We start from the raw sequence: 21,548 nt of genomic DNA on the forward strand, positions 1-21,548 counted from the left end.
TATTTTGAATTTTAATGGCAGTTTCTTGTTCTCAAGGCACTATGAGATTTCAATTTTCCCTAACTGTCCAGTTATTAGACTCGTTTGATTTCTCTTTATCCAAATTCCCTTTCCAATTGTAGACACATTCCTCAACCTATTTACATCCTAAATATGTTTTTCCTCAGATGTTGCTACCCTAACTCTCCACTTAGGGAACTCTAATACTTTTCTGTAATCCGTTTCATCAAGGCTCCCTTACATTCACCAGTCTTCAGTGAAACTGTAGAAAATATGGTTGGATGGTGGTTTGTTTGTTTATTCCACAGAGGCAAACATCTACCACATTCTTTTGCATGCTAAACATCATTTGGAGTTTACAGCTACCTTTATAATTAAAACTGACAGCTCATTGTTAAACATTACACTAATGTTTAGCATAACCACAAAAATCTTACTTTTCTATTTTCTTCATCAAGTCATAAGACCTCTAAGTACAAGGATTGTTATGTGCATACATTGAAAACTTCACAAAATTGAAACAAAGGTAATCCAGTTTGCATAATGCTTATTTTCTTTGCAGAATTGAATCAATTAAAAAAAAAACAACTAAATTTATTTCATTAGCATCTAGAACAGTGTAAGTATTCTCATGAGTAACTACATTTTCTAAGACTGTAACTTAATCCTAGTAATTTTATTTAGTCTCAGTTCAAAAGCACTCCAACAAAATACCTTCAAAAGGTTTGATTTTTTTTTATTTATGCTTGCTTTTTGTGGACACAGATGAAAAATGTATTAGAAGTAAACAATCATGTTTTGAACACCTGATTCAGGAATACTGTCATAAATTCATAGAATTAAAAGACCAGTTTAGGTAATGAAGTTTACTATCCTATCTGAAGTCAGGAAGGTTCAAGTATTGAAATCAATTTCACCCACAAGACATAGAGATACTCTCTTGACTAATTTATTGTTCTAAATTATTCATTAATTCAATTTTAAACTGATAATTTTTACTCAAGAGATCATTTTAAATACAGAACTGGAAACAACTTCATCTACGTCTTATTTTTTTTAGCTTTACAACTTAAAAATTAGTATTTGTCATGGTACTTTCAAAAAACAACAAACTATAATTTACAGTAAAAGTATACAATATAATTAGCTAGTGATTGAGAGTCCCTTGGACTGCAAGGATATCCAACCAGTCCATTCCGAAGGAGATCAGCCCTGGGATTTCTTTGGAAGGAATGATGCTGAAGCTGAAACTCCAGTACTTTGGCCACCTCATGAGAAGAGTTGACTCATTGGAAAAGACTCTGATGCTGGGAGGGATTGGGGGTAAGAGGAGAAGGGGACGACAGAGGATGAGATGGCTGGATGGCATCATTGACTAGATGGACGTGAGTCTGAGTGAACTCCGGGAGTTGGTGATGGACAGGGAGGCCTGGCGTGCTGCGATTCATGGGGTCGCAGAGTCAGACACGACTGAGCGACTGATCTGATCTGATCTGATAGTGCATTAAGTGTCATTAAGCTTTCAGGACATTTCCTAAACTCAATTAAATTGGATTTAGTTAATGAACACTTACCTCTCTCTCATATAGTTTTATTCATAAGTTCTCAGTATTATTTAATATGATATTTAACATACTCTTTGAGTTGATGAGTTATTCATGTAACAGTATTCCAAGTATTCACATTTTAGCAAATATAGCAATACGAATATGTCTAATAAGAAAACTGGTCATTTTTGCACTGCTCTGCCATCTTCCCCCTCCCTTAAGACTTATATAACAAATATGAAGTTTTAACCATCTGGTACATACAGTTCCATGTATGTACACAGACTCATCTATTTATCCTAGCTCAAATATAACATTTAAGTTTTTTGTGTGTAGTTGGCTACATGACTTATTATTGGTTAAACATACTCTCACAAATTTGAAACTTGTTACTTTTATTTAAATATACACATTGAACATGTCTAAATAATGTCTACATGGATCTACTCATTTCTTTTATATTTCTAATTGGTATGCATATATATTACACATTGTTCATACTCAGTGCTCAGTCATGTTTGAACTTTGCAACCCCATGGACTAGTTCCTGCTGGATCCCTCTGTCCATGGAATTTCCCAGGCAACAATACTAGAGTGGGTTGCATTTCCTCCTCCAGGGGATCTTCCCAACGCAGGGATCGAATCTGTATCCTCTGTGTTTCTTGTATTGGCAGGTGGATTCTTTACCACTGAACTACCTGGGAAGTCCCATATTACACATACATGATATAGGTTAACATGTTCACTTAATTGTAAACACCTATAGAAAACATTCCATAGAAAATTATGTGTATGCACACAAATATACAAAATTTTTCTTGGTGCTCAAAAATTCTCCTGGTGTTTCCATTATGTATTTTACATTATAGTCTTAAGATGGTAGCTGAAGCTCCAGGCATAATATTGAAATTCTAAAACAAAGAACGGGAAGGCAAGGTACCAGCATATTGGTTCCTTTAATCAGGATGGGGAATAAAGGAATAAATGCTGCATATTTCTAATTTCCACCATTTAGAACTGTATCAGATGGTGGTCTACACATGTAAAGAAGGTAGACAAAGAGAACTCTTCCATCCTCCAGTCTTTATTGTAAAGAAAGCAAGGGACAAGGATGAGCATATTTGTTTGGTTAACCAAAGAAACTCATACTTGGAAAATGTGAATAGCTCTTGCTTATTAGTATTTTCTAGCATCTGTCTCAATTTTTATTTATGGTGGTGGTGTCAGTGACTTTGCTGAGTGTTTCTTTTAGGCCACCATGTGCTAAGAACAACTTACATGTCATCTAAACTATACTTGATCTTAATAACAAGATATTGGTATCCCCACTTTGGAGATGAAGTATACAAGGTCCAGACTTGTTAAATTCCTCACCTAATAGAGAGAAAATGAAAATAACTGTGATTTAATTACCAATCATCCTTAAAATTTTCAAAGACTAGTGTATAGAGATGGTGACTACAGCCATGAAATTAAAAGATGCTTGCTCCTTGGAAGAAAAGCTATGATGAAACTAAAGAGCATATTAAAAAGCAGAGACATCACTTTCACAGCAAAAGTCCTTCTAGTCAAAGCTATGGTTTTCCATATGTGAATGTGAGAGTTTCAATGTATGCAAATGAAAGTTGGACCATAAAGAAGGGTGAAAGCCAAAGAATTGGTAGTTTAAAACTGTGGTGCTGGAGAAGACTCTTGAGAGTCCCTTGGACCACAAGGAGATCAAACCAGTCAATCCTAAAGAAAATCAATCCTGAATATTCATTGGAAGAACTGATGCTGAAGCTCCAATACTTTGGCCACCTGATACAAAGAGCCAACTCAGAGGAAAAGACCCTGATGCTGGGAAAGACTGAAGGCAGGAGAAGGAGGAAACAGTGGATGAGATGGTTGAATGGCATTATAGACTCAAAGGACATGAGTTTGCGCAAACTCTTGGAGATAGTGAAGGACAGGGAAGCCTGGCATGCTACGGTCTATGAGGTCACAAAGACTGGGACACAACTGAGTGACTGAACAAGAGTATAGTGTACTGCTTTTATAGTAGTAATTCAATAACGTTTTTTTAAAAAAGAGACATAATATTTATAACCCAGACATGTTAAATACATCACCCAATTCATAGAAACTTTAAGTGAACATCTTTTGTGATTCATTTACCAGTTGATTTGACTGAAAAGACTAGGTATATGGAATACATAAAGTCAAACATATTACAGTATCTTTGACTTAATGCCATTGACAATAGTTAATCATTGACTTATTACAATTTCATCATTTATATCATCTTCATCAGCAGAATTGTCAGATATTGATATGTATTTGTTGTAATAATTTTAACAGAATGTGTGAATGCTGATGAAAATAGTTGTTAAGTCATTGTTCTTCAATACTAAAGGAAAAGCTAAGTCCAGTGTTGGATTTATTTTAATTTCTAAACATAAGTTTACTTTAGTGATAATAGATATTACCATCAATGGCAACAATTTATACCTCAGATATGACATCAAAACAGAATGTCAATTAGAGTTTAGTTAAATAAAGGTTTTCAAATGCTTCCATCACTTCTATTTGTAATATTAATCACAGAGATAAGATTAAAGTATTGAAGCCTTAGTCATTCAGTCATGTCTGCCTCTTTGTTACCTCACGGTCTGTAGCCTGCCAAGCGCCTCGTCCATGAGATTTTCCAGGCAAGAGTACTGTAGTGGGTAGCCGTTACCTTCTCCAGAGGATCTTCCCAACCCAGTGATCCAACCCAGGTCTCCTGCATTGTAGACAGATTCTTTACCATCTGAGCCACCAGGGAAGCCTATAATAACATTAAGAGTACTCAATATTATTAGTAGTAGTGATAACATTACTAATAATATTGAGTTTCTTTGTTTGCTTTGATAATGATTCTAGTTTAAAATATATACAACAGGGAATTTCAATTTTAAATTTTAGCTCTTCCAAAATACATCATCTCTTCTTGTTATTGGAAGAATGCTGAATTTGAAAGCCCTCTTTATATCCATTTGCATTGATTATCGTCTCCAGAGACTCTCTAATGTGCAGCATAAGTGAATTTAGTTTACTCACACTGTGTAATCAAAACCCTATGGTGATATGAGCTCTTGTTGTTATACTCTTGTGGCAGTATACATGAACATTTCTCAAGGAAAATGTTTGTACCATCTCATATTCTTCTTTGAGATGATTCTCAGATCTATTTTTGTTGGAGTTCCTGCGTTCTCATAAAAGGTATTTTGCTTGTGCAGTATAGGAACAATAAATGGTAAAAAGTGTTAAAATTAATTTTCTTAAAGAAATTAATTTTCAAAGGTAATTCTTCAAGATTAAAAATTATTTTAAGAAAGCAATGATCAAAAAAAAAAAAAAAAGAAAGCAATTATCATTTGCTTTCACACTGATGGTGTATTAAACCTTAATAGGTAGAGAAACAGAAAACAAACAACCTAAGTGTCCACACTTTTCAAATATGCATCTATAGCATGATTGGCAAACTTTCTTTGTTTGTGGCAAGATAGCAGATATTTTTGTCCATGTTGGCCCTATGGTCTCTGCCTTAATTAGTCAACTATGCCTTTGTGGTACAAAAGCAGCCACTGACAGTGGGTGAAATTGAGTTGTAATAAAACTTACTTAAAAAAAAAAAAAAAAAAAAGCACACAAACTGTGAACTGGCTTTGGTCCAGGGCCATAATTTGCCAGTCTCTGATGTAGATGGTCTGCTTCACTTTCCATCCATAGGAAAGTACTGGTTACACAGCAACTTGGACCAGAACACTGGGTAATCAATGTTTATTGATTCATTTAAGGCACATAGGCTCTCTCTTAAATGACTCAACTCATCTCTGTGCCTGTTTTTCTTTACTATTGTTTTTCAAATCACCTTTTCAGAGGGAAATTTTCATTGAAAGAGAATGAAGTACAATGGCAGCTGGAATGACTTTCTTCCTCCAGACTGTTACATATCAATCTGGGTGTGGAAGCAAGCATATCCTTTTCCACACTGTTTCACACTGTTCTGAACAAGTTTGAAAGGGTCTTTGAAAAGTGAAAGTGTTAGTCAGTTAGTTGTGTCCAACTCTTTGCAACCCTATAGACTGTAGCCTGCCAGGCACCTCTGTCTATGGAATTTTTCAGGCAAGAATACTGGAGTAGGTTGCTATTTCCTTCTCTAGAAATCTTCCTGACCCAGGCATCATACACATGTCTCCTACTTGGCAGGTGAATTCTTTACCATTGAGCCATTTGGGAAGTCCATTTAAAATATTTACTTAAAACTAGTACCCTTTTTTTTTTTCTTCAACTAATTTCATCCTTTGACACAGTTTCAGAAAAATATTCTCCATTGTATTTTTAGATTTCAACTGTATCAATAAATAACATGTATGAATACCTATAATTTAAAATCAAGGACTACAAACAGTAAAGAATTTTGACATTCATCTTTTCCATATTCTTATATTTGTTTAAAGAAAAGAACAAAACTCAATGAATTATTTCCATGAAGGCAGCAAAGAGTTAAAAATTATAGCCAAACATGTTGCCTATAAGCCAGTAATATTGCCAGATTTGCCAATTTAGTGATAATTTTTGCTATTTTAAAAATACAATTCCTCTCACATAAATATTTAAAACATCATGCATTAATACAGGAAAGAAAATGTATCTTAAAATACTGTTCAGTTTCAATTTATATTAGCAAAGGGTATTGTGTTTCTTATCCAATATTCAGGCAATTTGCTAAATTTTATCTGATTGTTCTCAAGACTAATATGGTTTTGACTTGTTGGTGATAATAGAGGTTAACTATGTATGACCCCTTGCTTCTAAGCCTTAATTTCTCATTTCAAAATCACTTCCTCTGAGGTTTCCATTTTAAAGGAGTGAAGAAATTTATTATCACAGAACAGACATTTTCAATGTCCTTAATCCTCCATATGACACATAACTTTGTTGATCTTGTAGGATTTTTTCAGAGAAATTACTTTAAAAAAAAAATGAGGAGTCAGACACAGTTAAAATTTCAGTGTCAGAAGTCCTCCTCAAGGCTTGAAGGATGCATGCAATTATGCTAATGGAACATCAAGTTCCTGTTCCTAAGAAAAAGTTTGAGAGATATCTCAAGCTGGAATAAAATGACCTCTCCAGAATAAAAACTGAGGAGTATTTTTATCATATTTCCCAAAGTAATTAGTAAGGTTGGCAAATCTTATGAATCTGATTTAAACCAAATGATACAGTGAATTCTACTCCAATAAATCTTCATATATTCTTTAACAGAATGGAATATATTGCTTGTATGCTCCAGTGTGTAATATAAAGGAGAGCACCATATGGTGCCTTGCTAGAAATAGTCTCCAGTGAGCTCCAATAATAGTCAACAGAGTGGGCAGAGTTTATTTATTGTAGTAGCAAGCATTTAGGGATTTTCCCATCTAGCCGGAAGGTAGCATTCAGAGGATTTGAAATCTGTCTAAGTGCCTCATTTTATTGCCTTCTTTATAAAACATTGTCAGTTTATTATGGTAACAGTGGTCAAGGTTTTTTGTTTTGTTTTCAAATAAGAATTAAGAATAAAGTCACTATGTAAATCACTGATTGATGGTGGAAAATGTATAAAATAAAAACATCTTTTCATTCTCATTTCACCAGACTGTCTTACCAGCTTACAAACAAATAATTAGAGAAAGGAGTTGGGGAGGTTTAGAAAGATTATCTATGATTCAGTTTCAAGTTAATAATTCAATCCTATGATTATCTATGAATCCATTTCAAATTGATTCTATCAATAGATATTCTATTTACATATAATTTCTATCAACTATGTTGTCCATATTCTATATGCAAGAAAAACTGAAAGTTACCAGGGTAGGCAATGGGTGTGGAGGGGTTTTATATATATATAAAATACACACACACACACACACACACACATATATATGCGTGCTCAGTCATGTCCGACTCTTTCCATGGACTGTAGGCTCCACCAGGCTCTTCTGTTCATGGAATTGTCCAGGCAAGAATACTAGAGTGGGTTGCCATTTACTCCTCCAGGGGATCTTCCCAACCCAGGTACTGAACTTGTGTCTCCTGTATCTCCTGCATTAGCAGGTGAATTCTATCCCATTGAGTCACCTGGGAAGCCCAATATATATACACCTCCATGCAAACGCTTCAGCCACTCCACTTGTAATCTTTCCATGTTTTCTTCTATAAATAACTGCTGCAAATAAATTCAGTTTATCCAGTAATATCCAACTTTATAAATATTCCGTAAAGGTCTTTGAGGGTTTGATTTGTTAATGAATTACATTATTACAATCACTGATGCACTAAACATTATTAAACATATTATCACTCACTCTTTCACCAATTGGTTTAAGGTGGAATGTAGAAGAAAGAGACGGGAAAGGAGGCATTGAAATGTAAATGTGAAGAAAGTGAAAGAAAGTGAAGTCGCTCAGTCTTGTCCGACCCTCAGCGACCCCATGGACTGCAGCCTTCCAGGCTCCTCCGTCCATGGGATTTTCCAGGCAAGAGTATTGGAGTGGGGTGTGAAGAGACAAGACATAATTTCTTTATACCTAAAAATGTGTACTCACTTCAAATTGCCCCTATTATTTTAGATATCATTTGTAAGGAAGACAATGAAAACATGGGATAAAGTATGTGAGAAATTGGGAAGCTGTGTTTTGCTTTAAGCAGGTAATATTATTGATTTATGTAAAGTGGTTGTAAGTTGCCTAAATAAGGAAGTTTGCAATATGTACCTGACCTGTTAACATCTTCTCTAATCAACTGATCTCTATCATTCCAAAAATAGTTGTGAGTTGTTTAAAGAGATAACAGAATAAGAAGTCCTTAACAAAAGCAAGAATTCACATTGTGGGGCTGAAATATACCTAAAAGTTAATTGTTTTTAGAGATTTCTCAATAAGCTATTTCTTTAACATTTTTATTATAGAAATCATTATGGTAACAAACTTAACAATATTAGTTTTAACTGTAAAATGAAAATATTGTGTTACAGATATTTTAAAATAATTAAACAAAACAGTACATCAGCACATGTTAAGCACTCAACAAATACTACAGTTATTTTTTGTTACACAGTTCAAAGTGCTGTTAGGGTTCCAATTAGTTAACAAAAGTTTAAGAATTATGAAAAAGGAGGATCAGGGAGGACTCTTCAGGCAGAAGTTGTCCTAGGAAAAGTATACTAATAAAGGTGACTATGACAATTTTAATAGGTATGTATGCTAGAATAATATTTTTAAAACTCCTCACAATATGCAAATTAAATTGGCATTTCAGAATCTCATTTTAAACATATGTAAGTCACTTGTATAATAAAAATTTGATAACTATGGAACTTAATACTCAAATATTATAGCTATGCAAAATTGAGTATATTCTTTATATTCTCTGTAACATATGAGGAAAAATAATTGTGTCAGTTACTATTCAAGTCAAGGCACATTTCTTCCCCATTATTCAGGGGTCTGTTTTGAGAGCAATCCATTTCCCCCATGATATGTTTGACTGCTGAAATTACCAGACACAAGGAAAAAGTAGAGTAGGTAGTGGCAGGTTTAATGCTATGTAACCAAATGTTCTTTCTTTTAATTAATTTTTAATCTTGGGAGAGGTGACTTGAAAAGAGGTACCAGTTCTAACCCAATAACTGTTTTGGGACCACCTGTTACTTTTCTAATAGCAGTAACAATAATAGTTTTAATAGAACAGTTACCATCTACTACTGCTTGCAGTGCTAATCTCTTCTGCATACAATGTTTCATTTAATCCTCACAGTATGTTGAGATAGATGTGATCATCACTACTTTACTAATGAAGATCCTCAGGCTTATAAAAATTAAGCATCTCACCCAGTGTCCCATAGGAGGTAACTGGTAGAGTTAGAACTAAAATTCACGTTGTCTGTCAATAAAGCCTGTGTTCTTTCCATGGTGTTATGCTACAATGGCTGCAAAATACTATGAATTGTGCAGAATAGGAAATGATGCCACTTCTTTTCATCTCTAATAGTAAGAAGAAAACCAAAGACGTTTATTAAAACAAGCACAAGCTAGTGTAGGAAGTTCTTTACTATTCTCTTTTATTTTATTTCACTAGAAGCTTTCAGATTTGTGTTAAGAAATAAAAGGATCAATATTTTTCATTCTCATAGCTCGTGTTCATGTGATTAAAACGTAAACAATTTGTTAGAGCCTAAAATATAAGCATCAAAGACTAATGTTAAGAGAGAACACATTCCAAATCTAACTAAAATTTTAAAGTAAAACAAGGAAATAAGCAAACAAAAAAATTAAATTTAGCTATGGATCCATAGTATGCTTTGCTCATCCAATAAATAATTCTGATTGGTTGTAAAATAAAAGCAAACTAGTTTGCTTTTATGCTCTTGAAAATGAAGCAAGGACTGAAATTACAGAAAGAAAACATTTTAACTTAAAAAATTGAAATTAAATTTTATAATGTCATTAATTAATGATAATAGCTATTATATAATCAATTTTTATCTGCTATCAGTTTCTTATAAAATATTTGTAATATCCATGATGCTAATTATTTTAAATAAAAAATATTGAACACATTTACAAACTTTTGTTGGTGGTGCTTATAATACTATGCACTTCCCTGGTGGCTCAGATGGTAAAGAATCTGCCTGCAGTGTGAGAGACCTGCGTTCGATCCCTGCATTGGGAAGATCCTCTGGAGAAGGGAATGGCTGCCCACTGCAGTATTCTGGCCAGGAGAATTCCATGGACTGTATAGTCCATGGGGTTGCAAAGAGTTGGATATATAACCCAAGTTACTTGCATTTTATTTTATTTATGAATTCTATTTTTGGGGTAATAAACCTCAACAGAAATGTAATATAATTTCTTTGAACCAAAATGTCAGAGTTTGATTATACATATCACAGATTATGTACATGTTTGTGTACATTCAATTCAGTTCAGTTGCTCAGTCGTGTCCGACTCTTTGCGACCCCATGAATCGCAGCACGCCAGGCTTCCCTGTCCATCACCAACTCCCGGAGTTCACACAGACTCACATCCATTGAGTCAGTGATGCCATTCAGCCATAGAATTCTCATATAATTTTATGCAAAAAGGAAAAGTTAGGATAATATAAATTAAGATATATTTTATACTTAGAGTTGGACATTCCATTTCAGACACTATAGGTCTAAATTTTACTATGATCAGGGTCCTAATATTAACCTAACCTGTGGCTCCCCTTGGAACTCTTAATGCCTGGTAAGTCAGGATGAAGGCAATTCATATGAAGTATTAGTCTCTTTTTAAATTATATACTTTTTAAAAAATAACTAAATATTGTTAATTGGGAATAAAAGAGTACTTATTTCATAATCTTCTCAATAAACATTTCTATATGTTTGTATGACTAAAAACATGATGACAAATCTGTGCATTAATTTTTTAATTTATCAACATTTAGGAAATAATTAGTAAATATATGCTATAAAAGATGACAAATTTATATTACCTATATAGCCACTCACTTCCAATGGTTGGGGGGGGGGGTGGGCAATTCTGAGCATAAAATGATGCTTTACCATTTGGAGGTGAATTATAATTCCTCTGGAGAGAGAGTGGAAGTGTCAATAAAAATAGGTGCAACCAAATTCCTGAAAGTGAATACCTGTGGGAAAAGACATATGTGATATTGTGACTTATAATAAGAAATATGTATTTGGCCTTCATCCTCATTTCTGTCACAGAGCTCCTGAAGCTCTTTGAATTTCCTAAGAGATGACAACAGTAAAGATGTCTCTTGTTATGTTAATGAGGAGACTTTTGTACCCCACCTAGGAATAGGGGGTTGCTGACAGGAGAAAGCCTCTTGATGAAGGTGAAAGAGGAGAGTTAAAAAGTTGGCTTAAAACTCAACACTGAGAAAGCGAAGATCATGGCATCTGGTCCCATCACTTCATGGGAAATAGATGGGGAAACAGTGGAAACAATGTCAGACTTTATTTTTTGGGGCTCCAAAATCACTGCAGATGGTGACTGCAGCCATGAAATTAAAAGATGCTTACTCTTTGGAAGCAAAGTTATGACCAACCTAGATAGCATATTGAAAAGCAGAGACATTACTTTGCCAACAAAGGTCCGTCTAGTCAAGGCTATGGTTTTTCCTGTGGTCATGTATGGATGTGAGAGTTGGACTGTGAAGAAGGCTGAGTGCCGAAGAATTGATGCTTTTGAACTGTAGTGTTGGAGAAGACTCTTGAGAGTCCCTCGGACTGCAAGGAGATCCAACCAGTCCATTCTGAAGGAGATCAGCCCTGGGATTTCTTTGGAAGGAATGATGCTAAAGCTGAAACTCCAGTACTTTGGCCACCTCATGCAAAGAGTTGACTCATTGGAAAAGACTCATGCTGGGAGGGATTGGGGGCAGGTGGAGAAGGGGACGACAGAGGATGAGATGGCTGGATGGCATCATTGACTAGATGGACGTGAGTCTGAGTGAGCTCCGGGAGTTGGTGATGGACAGGGAGGCCTGGCGTGCTGCGATTCATGGGGTCGCAAAGAGTCAGACACAACTGAGGGACTGAACTGAACTGAACTGACAGGAGAATCAATCTCGTGATTAGGAAAATTTAGTCCCATTCTCCTCACCTCAAGGTACAGGAGAGGAGCTGAAATGTGGATTAATGGCTAATAGCCAATGATTTAATCAATCCTGTTTATGTAATGGAAGCTTTCCAGGTGGCTCATTGGTAAAGAATTTGCCTGCCAAGGCAGGAAATGCAAGAGATGCAGGTTCGATTCCTGGATCAAGAAAATCCCTGGAGCAGATAATGGCAACCCACTCCAGTATTCTTGCTAGGAGAATGTTATGAACAGAGGAGCCTGGCAGGCTACAGTCCACAGTTTTGCAGAATTAGACATGACTTAGCGACTGAGCACACACACCCATAGGTAATCAAAACATCAATGATAATGTGTCTCTGAAAAAATACACAAAGAGGAAAACCCTCTAAGATAAAAGCTTCTGAATGTTTCAATTATATACTTTTGTCATTTTACAATGGACCAGATGTATGGGGTTAAGATTAATAATCATCAGTTTTTTTTTCCATCAAGCATATGGAAGAGAGTTTAATTACTGCCCTTCCCTGGATCTGAATGCTGATAATTTATCAGACTAAAGATACATTTCAAGAATTTAGGACAATGGAGCAGGATGTTTACTGAAAACAAGACCAAGGTCTCAGAGTTCTATACTGACTGCCCAGTAATTTCTACTTCACTACCATATTTTTTTCAATATTCTTTTCAATAGCTACGAGTTTCTTGAAGTATTTTGGAAATTTATAAACTTGAAGAGTAATGTAAGTGATGAAGACTTCTAGAGCTAAGTGATTTTTCCTAATCTATTTTCCAAATATATTACACAAAATGGCAAAATTAGAAAATTTTAAAGAATGATGTTTTGTTGTTGCTGTTGTTTAGTCATTAAATCATGTCAGACTTTACAACCCCATGGACTGTAGCCTGCCCAGTTCCTCCTTTGCCCATGGGATTTCCCAGGCAAGAACTCTGGAGTTTTTGGGTTGCCATTTCCTTCTCCAGGGGACCTCCCAAAGAATAATGTGCAGCATTGTAGATTTATCCATACCCTGTAGATAGTTGTTCATATTTTGAGAATTCCCTGGTAGTCCAGGGGGCTTCTGAGGTAGCACTAGTGGTAGGGAGCCTGCCTGCCAATGTAGGAGACTTAAGAGATGGTAGTTCAATCCCTAGATGAGGAAGATCCTCTGGAGGAGGGCATGGCAATCCACTCTAGTATTCTTGCCTGGAGAATCCCATGAACAGAGCAGCCAGGTGGGCTACAGTCCATAGAATTGCAAAGAGTCAAACATAAGTGAAGGAACTCAGCATGCACAGTACATAGCACAGCGTTCCAGTGAATAAACCTGGCCAAGTTTTGGTTTCCCAAAGAAAACTGTGAGCATATATTTTAATGAAACCTTTGAGTATCAGTTTTCTAAATTTGTAAGTAACAGATTACAGGGAAATTTATTAAAGAAATATTTACCAAAAATATACCAATGGGAACACAGTTCTAAGAATTGGTATAGTTGGCTTCATCATTACCATTCATTATAAAACAAAAATAGCTCAATTCTATGGTATGTAGTTCTAAAAGGTCTTGTAGGTCTTCATAGACCCATTCAACTTCAGCTTCTTCAGTGTTACTGATTGGGGCATAGACTTGGATTACTGTGATATTGAATGGTTTGCCTTGGAAACCAACAGAGATCATTCTGTCGTTTTTGAGATTGCATCCAAGTACTGCATTTCGAACTCTTTTGTTGACCGCATTTCTTCTGAGGGATTCCTGCCTGCAGTAATAGATATAATGGTCATCTGAGTTACTTTATGAGTTAATTGACCCATTCCAATCCATTTCAGTTCGCTGATTCCTAGAATGTCGACGTTCACTCTTGCCATCTCTTGTTTGACCACTTCCAATTTGCCTTGATTCATGGACCTGACATTCCAGGTTCCTATGCAATATTGCTCTTTACAGCATCGGACCTTGCTTCTGCCACCAGTCACATCCACAACTGGATATTGTTTTTGCTTTGGCTCCATCCCTTCATTCTTTCTGGAGTTATTTCTCCACTGATCTCCAGTAGCATATTGGGCACCTACTGACCTGGGGAGTTCCTCTTTCAGTATCCTATCATTTTGCCTTTTCATACTGTTCATGGGGTTCTCAAGGCAAGAATATTAAAGTGGTTTGCCATTCCCTTCTCCAGTGGACCACATTCTGTCAGACCGCTCCACCATGACCCACCCGTCTTAGGTTGCCCCATGGGCATGGCTTAGTTTCATTGAGTTAGACAAGGCTGTGGTCCTAGTGTGATTAGATTGACTAGTTTTCTGTGAGTATGGTTTCAGTGTGTTTCTCCTCTGGTGCCCTCTTGCAACACCTACCATCTTACTTGGGTTTCTCTTACCTTGGGCGTGGGGTATCTCTTCACGGCTGCTCCAGCGAAGCGCAGCTGCTGCTTCTTACCTTGGGCAAGGGGTATCTCCTTGACTGAACGACTGAACTGAACTGAACTGATGGTATGTAGTGGCCTGATGTGTTTATCAACAATTAGAATTCAATATTTTTGGTAAATATTTTCTGTATTTATAATAAGTTTGTTGTACTATGAGTAAATGTTTATTACTGCACCTACTAAAAGTCAAAGAAAATAGCACTTAAAATAGAACTAGAGATTTATCTGTTAGAGGACTCAACATTTCTGACTAGAAACATGTAATTGACAAATTAATTACAGATTGATGCAATCTGAGAAATAGCAGAGAAAGTAATAACAAATGAAGTCCAAACATTAAATCAAATGTTTAAAGTTCTATAACCAAATACCTTCTGGACTTCACTTACTAGTTTTTGGATATTTGCCAAACATTTATGCTTTGTTTAGTAAGGAAAAACTGATAAAATACTGTGCTTTTATCTAAATATAATATATTAATTTATTTTGTCAATCCGTTTTCATCATTTTTGTATCTAGTTTGTAACATTTTTATTTTTCTCTATACAGAATTTGTTGGCAATACAATTAATTCATGGTCAAGTTCATAATCCGGTCAATTTACGAAGTGTGAGGGCTTCATACTCAATGAGGTATTATGTTTGTACAAAAGTAATTGCTGCTTTTGCATTGTTGGAATTTGCCATTTGTTATTGGCATACATTCCAAATAAATGTCATTATGTTATAGATCATTTTAATGCACATTTCTTGCTTTATGTCTTTTGCTAGTGACTATTGCTGCTGCTGCTAAGTCGCGTCAGTCATGTCTGACTCTGTGCGACCCCATAGACGGCAGCCCACCAGGCTCCCCTGTCCCTGGGATTCTCCACGCAAGAACACTGGAGTGGGTTACCATTTCCTTCTCCAATGCATGAAAGTGAAAAGTGAAAGTGAAGTTGCTCAGTTGTGTCCGACCCTCAGCAACCCCATGGACTGCAGCGTTCCAGGCTCCTCCATCCATGGGATTTTCCAGGCAAGAGTACTGCAGTAGGGTGCCATTGCCTTCTCCAAGTGACTTATTACTTGTTATTACTTTTATATTTGTTTTATTCTATGGAAATGATGTTAAACAAAAAGAAAATTTGAGCAACTTTCTTGAGTTCAAAATAGGTTGTGAAGCAGCAGAGACAACTTGCAACATCAGCAATGTATTTGGCCCAGGAGCTCCTAGAGAACATACACTGCAGTGGTGGTTCAAGAAGTTTTGCAAAGGAGACAAGAGCCTTGAAGTTGATGATTGCGGTGGCCAGCCACTGGAAATTGACAATGACCAGTTGAGAGCCATCATCAAAGCTGATCCTCTTACAATTACAAGAGAAGTTGCAGAAGTACTAAATGTCAACCATTCTACAGTCATTTGGCATTTAAAGCAAATTGGAAAGGTGAAAAAGCTTAATAAGTAGGTGCCTCATGAGCTGGCTGCAAATCAAAAAAATTGTTTTGAAGTGTCATCTTCTCTTATTCTACACAAGAACAACTATTTCTCAGATTGTGACATTCAATGAAAAGTGGATTTTATATGACAACCGATGATAACTAGATCATTGGTGGACTGAGAAGAAATTTCAAGCACTTTCCCAAAGTGAAACTTGCACCAAAAAAAGTCATGGTCATTGCTTTGTGGTCTGCTGTTGGTCTGATCCACTACAGCGTTCATAATCGTGTTGAAACCATTACATATGAGAAGTATGGTCAACAAACTGATGAGATGCACTGAAAACTGCAACATCTGCAACCAGCATTGGTCAACAGAATGGGGCAAATTCTTTCCCATGACAATACGTGACCACATGTAAAACAAATAATATTTCAAAAGTTGAATGAATTGGGCTATGAAGTTTGGCCTCATCCACCCTGTTCACCTGACCTCTCACCAACTAACTACCACTTCAACCATCTCGATAACTTTTTGCAGGGAAAATGCTTCCACAATCAGCAGGATGCAAAAAAATGCTCTCCAGTTGTGAAGAATAGATTTTTATGCTCCAGGAATAAGCAAACTTATTTCTCATTGGCAAAAATGTTCTGTTTGTAATGGATCCTATTTTGATTAATAAAGATGTGCTTGAGCCTAAATATAATGACTTAAAATTCATGGTCCAAAACTGTAATTACATTTGTACCAACCAAATATACTTATCTAAAATACCACAAAATATTTACTCTAACCATGAGTCATATGGGCTTCCCTTGTGGCTCAGCTGGTAAAGAATCTGCCTGCAAAGCAGGAGACCAGGGTTCAGTTAACTTATATGCAGAATACCTTGTGAGAAATGCTGGACTGGATAAAGCACAAGCTGGAATCAAGATTGCAGGGAGAAATATCAATAACCTTAGATATGAAGATGACACCACCCTTATGGCAAAAAGCGAAGAAGAACTAAAAAGCCTCTTGATGAAAGTGAAAGAGGAGAATGAAAAGTTTGGCTTAAAGCTCAACATTCAGAAAACTAAGATCATGGCATCTTGTCCCATTGCTTCATGGCAAATAAATGGGGGAAACTAGAAATAGTGACAGACTTAATTTTGGGGGGCTCCAAAATCACTGCAGGTGGCGACTGCAGCCATGAACGTAAAAGACGCTTGCTCCTTGGAAGAAAAGTTATGATCAACCTAAACAGCTTATTTAAGCAGAGACATTACTTTGTCAACAAAGGTCCGTCTAGTCAAAGCTATGGTTTTTCCAGAGTCATGTATGAATGTGAGAGTTGGACCATAAAGAAAGCTGAGTACTGAAGAATTGATGTTTTTGAACTGCGGTGTTGGAAAAGACTCTTAAGAGTCCCTTGTTCAACAAGGAGATCCAACTAATCCATCCTAAAGGAAATCAGTCCTAAATATTGAAAGGACTGATGTTGAAGTGGAAACTCCAATATTTTGGCCACCTGCTGTGAAGAACTGACTCATTTGAAAAGACCCTGATTCTAGGAAAGATTGAAAGGAGGAGGGTAAGGGGACAATAGAGGCTGAGATGGTTGGATGGCATCACCTATTCAATGGCCATGAGTTTGAGTAGACTCTGATTGTTGGTGGTGGACAGGGAAGCCTGGCGTCTTGCAGTTCATGGAGTCACAAAGTGTCAGACACGACTGAGCAACTGAACTGAACTGGGTTCAATCCTTGGATTGGGAAGATCCCCTGGATAAGGGAAAGGCTACATACACCAGTATTCTGGCCTGGAGAATTCCATGAACTGTATAGTCCATGGGGTCACAAAGAGTCAGACACGACTGAGCGACTTTCACTTCACTTCACTTCATGAGTCATATGTATGTTTAGGGTAGGTTCAATGGTAAAACAGCTATTATTCTTCCAGAACAACCTTATATATTAATCATGTATGGCTGCAATTTTGAAATATATTCAACATAAGTTACATGTGCCTCACATACGTATTTGCTTCTCAGATGGCAAATTTGTTTTGGTGTGATACCATTTTTGAAGCTCAAAAGGTCATTAAATAATGAAAATAGTAAATACAAAACTATCTTTAAGTGATAATTTCTAGGAACAAATCATTGAAAATATAAGAAGATTCACATTTCATGCAGAAACTCATAAACCTGAGAATCACCTCATCTTTCCACATGAAAATTATTAATTATAAGTGAGGGAAATCTTAGTAATTCATCCACTTAATTGAATTCAGGTATTCCTTAACTAAATAATGTATATTCATTTAATGTTTTATAGCATTTATATTATGCAAAAAGGACTACAACATGTAAATTTTCCATGCTTTCATAGATTTTAAATATCTGAAACATTTTCCTGAAAGCAGTAATGAAAACTACTTTTGGGGACTGTTATCATCATTTTCAAAGTCAAGAACAACTTTCAAGGGGATGTCAGAGCAGCATGAATTCACAGAAAAATTCAAGTATGAAAATGTTCTTATCATTATGGGACAAAAGACTGAAATCCTAGTCCCAGGAAGAACACAGTTACACATTAAATTTTCCTTTAAACATCTTCCTATGTGAGGAGGTTAAATGTCTCTGATAGTATTCTATCCAGGAATAAAGCTTAAAGTTTCTAAAAAAGCCAAATATGAATAAGAAAAGATTATCTACTCTTATCTGCAGTTTATATCAGCTCAGTTCAGTTTAATTCAGTCACTAAATGCTGTCCCACTCTTTTCAGCCCCATGAATTGCAGCATGCCAGGCCTCCCTGTCTATCACCAAATACCAGAGTTCACTCAAACTCACGTCCATCGAGTCAGTGATGCCATCCAGCCATCTCATCCTCTGTCGTCCCCTTCTTCTCCTGCCCCCAATCCCTCCCAGCATCAGAGTCTTTTCCAATGAATCAACTCTTCGCATGAGGTGGCCAAAGTACTGGAGTTTCAGCTTCAGCATCACTTCTTCCAATGAACACCCAGGACTGATCTCCTTCAGGATGGACTGGTTGGATCTCCTTGCAATCCAAGGGACTCTCAAAAGTCTTCTCCAACACCACAGTTCAAAAGCATCAATTCTTTGGCACTCAGCTTTCTTCACAGTCCAACTCTCACGTCCATACATGACCACTGAAAAAAAAACCATAGCCTTGACTAGACGGACCTTTGTTGGCAAAGTGATGTCTCTGCTTTTGAATATGCTATCTAGGTTGGTCATAACTTTGCTTCCAAGGAGTAAGAATCTTTTAATTTCATGGCTGCATTTACTATCTGCAGTGATTTTGGGGCACAGAAGAAGAAAGTTTGATACTGTTGCCACTGTTTCCTCATCTATTTCCCATGAAGTTATGGGACCAGATACCATGATATTAGTTTTCTGAATGTTGATGTTTAAGCCAACCTTTTAACTCTTTTTCACTTTCATCAAGAGGCTTTTTAGTTCCTCTTCACTTTCGGCCATAAAGGTGTTGTCATCTGCATATCTGAGGTTATTGATATTTCTCCTGGCAATCTTGATTCCAGCTTGTGCTTCTTCCAGCCCAGTATTTCTCATGATGTACTCTTCGTACAAGTTAAATAAGCAGGGTGACAACATACAGCTTTGAAGTACTCCTTTTCCTATTTGGAACCAGTCTGTTGTTCCATGTCCAGTTCTAACTGTTGCTTCTGACCTGCATATAGGTTTCTCAAGAGGCAGGTCAGGTGGTCTGGTATTCCCATGTCTTGAAGAATTTTCCACAGTTTATTGTGATCCACACAGTCAAAGGCTTTGGCTTAGTCAATAAAGCAGAAATAGATGTTTTTCTGGAACTCTCTTGCTTTTTCAATCATCCAGTGGATGTTAGCAATTTGATCTCTGATTCCTCTGCCTTTCCTATAACCAGCTTGAACATCTGGATGTTCACCATTCACATATTGCTGAAGCCTGGCTTGGAGAATTTTGAGCATTACTTTACGAGCGTGTGAGATGAGTGCAATTGTGTGGTAGGTTGAGCATTCTTTGGCATTGCCTTTCTTTGGGATTGGAATGAAAACGGACCTTTTCAAGTCCTGACCACTGCTGAGTTTTCCAAATTTGCTGACATATTGAGTGCAGCACTTTCACAGCATCATCTTTCAGGATTTAGAATAGCTCAACTGGAATTCCATCACCTCCACTAGCTTTATTCATAGTGATGCTTTCTAAGGGCCACTTGACTTCAAATTCCAGGATGTCTGGCTCTAGGTGAGTGATCACACTATCATGATTATCTGGGTCGTGAAGCTCTTTTTTGTACAGTTCTGTGTCTTCTTGCCACCTCTTAATATCTTCTGCTTCTGTTAGGTCCATATCATTTCTGTCCTTTATTGAGCCCATTTTTGCATGAAATGTTCCCTTTGTATCTCTAGTTTTCTTGAAGAGATCTCTAGTCTTTCCTATTCTGTTGTTTTCCTCTATTTGTTTGCTTGATGACAGAGGAAGGCTTTCTTTTCTCTCCTTGCTATTGTTTCAAACTCTGCATTCAGATGCTTATATCTTTACTTTTCTCCTTGGATTTTGGCTTCTCTTCATTTCACAGCTATTTGTAAGGCCTCCTCAGACAGCCATTTTGCTTTTTTGCATTTCTTTTCCATGGGGATGGTCTTGATCCGTGTCTCCTGTACAATGACACGAACCTCCGTCCATAGTTCATCTGGCACTCTATCAGATCTAGTCCCTTAAAACTATTTCTTACTTCCACTGTATAATCACAAAGGAATTTATTTAAGTCATACCTGAATGGTCTAGTGGTTTTCCCTACTTTCTTCAATTTAAGTCTGATTTTGGCAATAAGGAGTTCATGATCTGAACCACAGGCAGCTCTCCGCCTTCTTTTTGCTGACTGTATAGAGCTTCTCCGTCTTTGGCTGCAAAGAATATAATCAGTCTGATTTCGGTGTTGACCATCTGGTGATGTCCATGTGTAGTCTTCTGTTGTGTTGTTGGAAGAGGGTGTTTGCTATGACCAGTGCGCTCTCTTGGCAAAACTCTATTAGCCTTTGCCCTGCTTCATTCTATACTCCAAGGCCAAATTTGCCTGTTACTCCAGGTGTTTCTTGATTTCCTACTTTTGCATTCCAGTCCCCTATAATGAAAAGGACACATCTTTTTGGTTTTAGTTTTAAAAGGTCTTGTAGGTCTTTCTAGAACTGTTAAACGTCATCTTCTTCAGTGTTACTGGTTGGGGCATAGACTTGGATTACCGTGATTTTGAATGGTTTGCCTTGGAAACGAACAGAGATCATTCTGTCGTTTTTGAGATGGCACCCTAGTACTGCATTTCAGACTCTTCTGTTGACCACGATGGCTACCCCATTTCTTCTGAGGGATTCTTGCCCACAGTAGTAGATATAATGGTCATCTGAGTTAAATTCACCCATTCCAGTCCATTTTAGTTCACTGATTCCTAGAATGCCGACTTTCATTCTTGCCATCTCCTGTTTGACCACTTCCAGTTT

This window comes from Bos mutus, chromosome 1 (assembly GCF_027580195.1).
Source record: "Bos mutus isolate GX-2022 chromosome 1, NWIPB_WYAK_1.1, whole genome shotgun sequence".
Taxonomy (NCBI): domain Eukaryota; kingdom Metazoa; phylum Chordata; class Mammalia; order Artiodactyla; family Bovidae; genus Bos; species Bos mutus.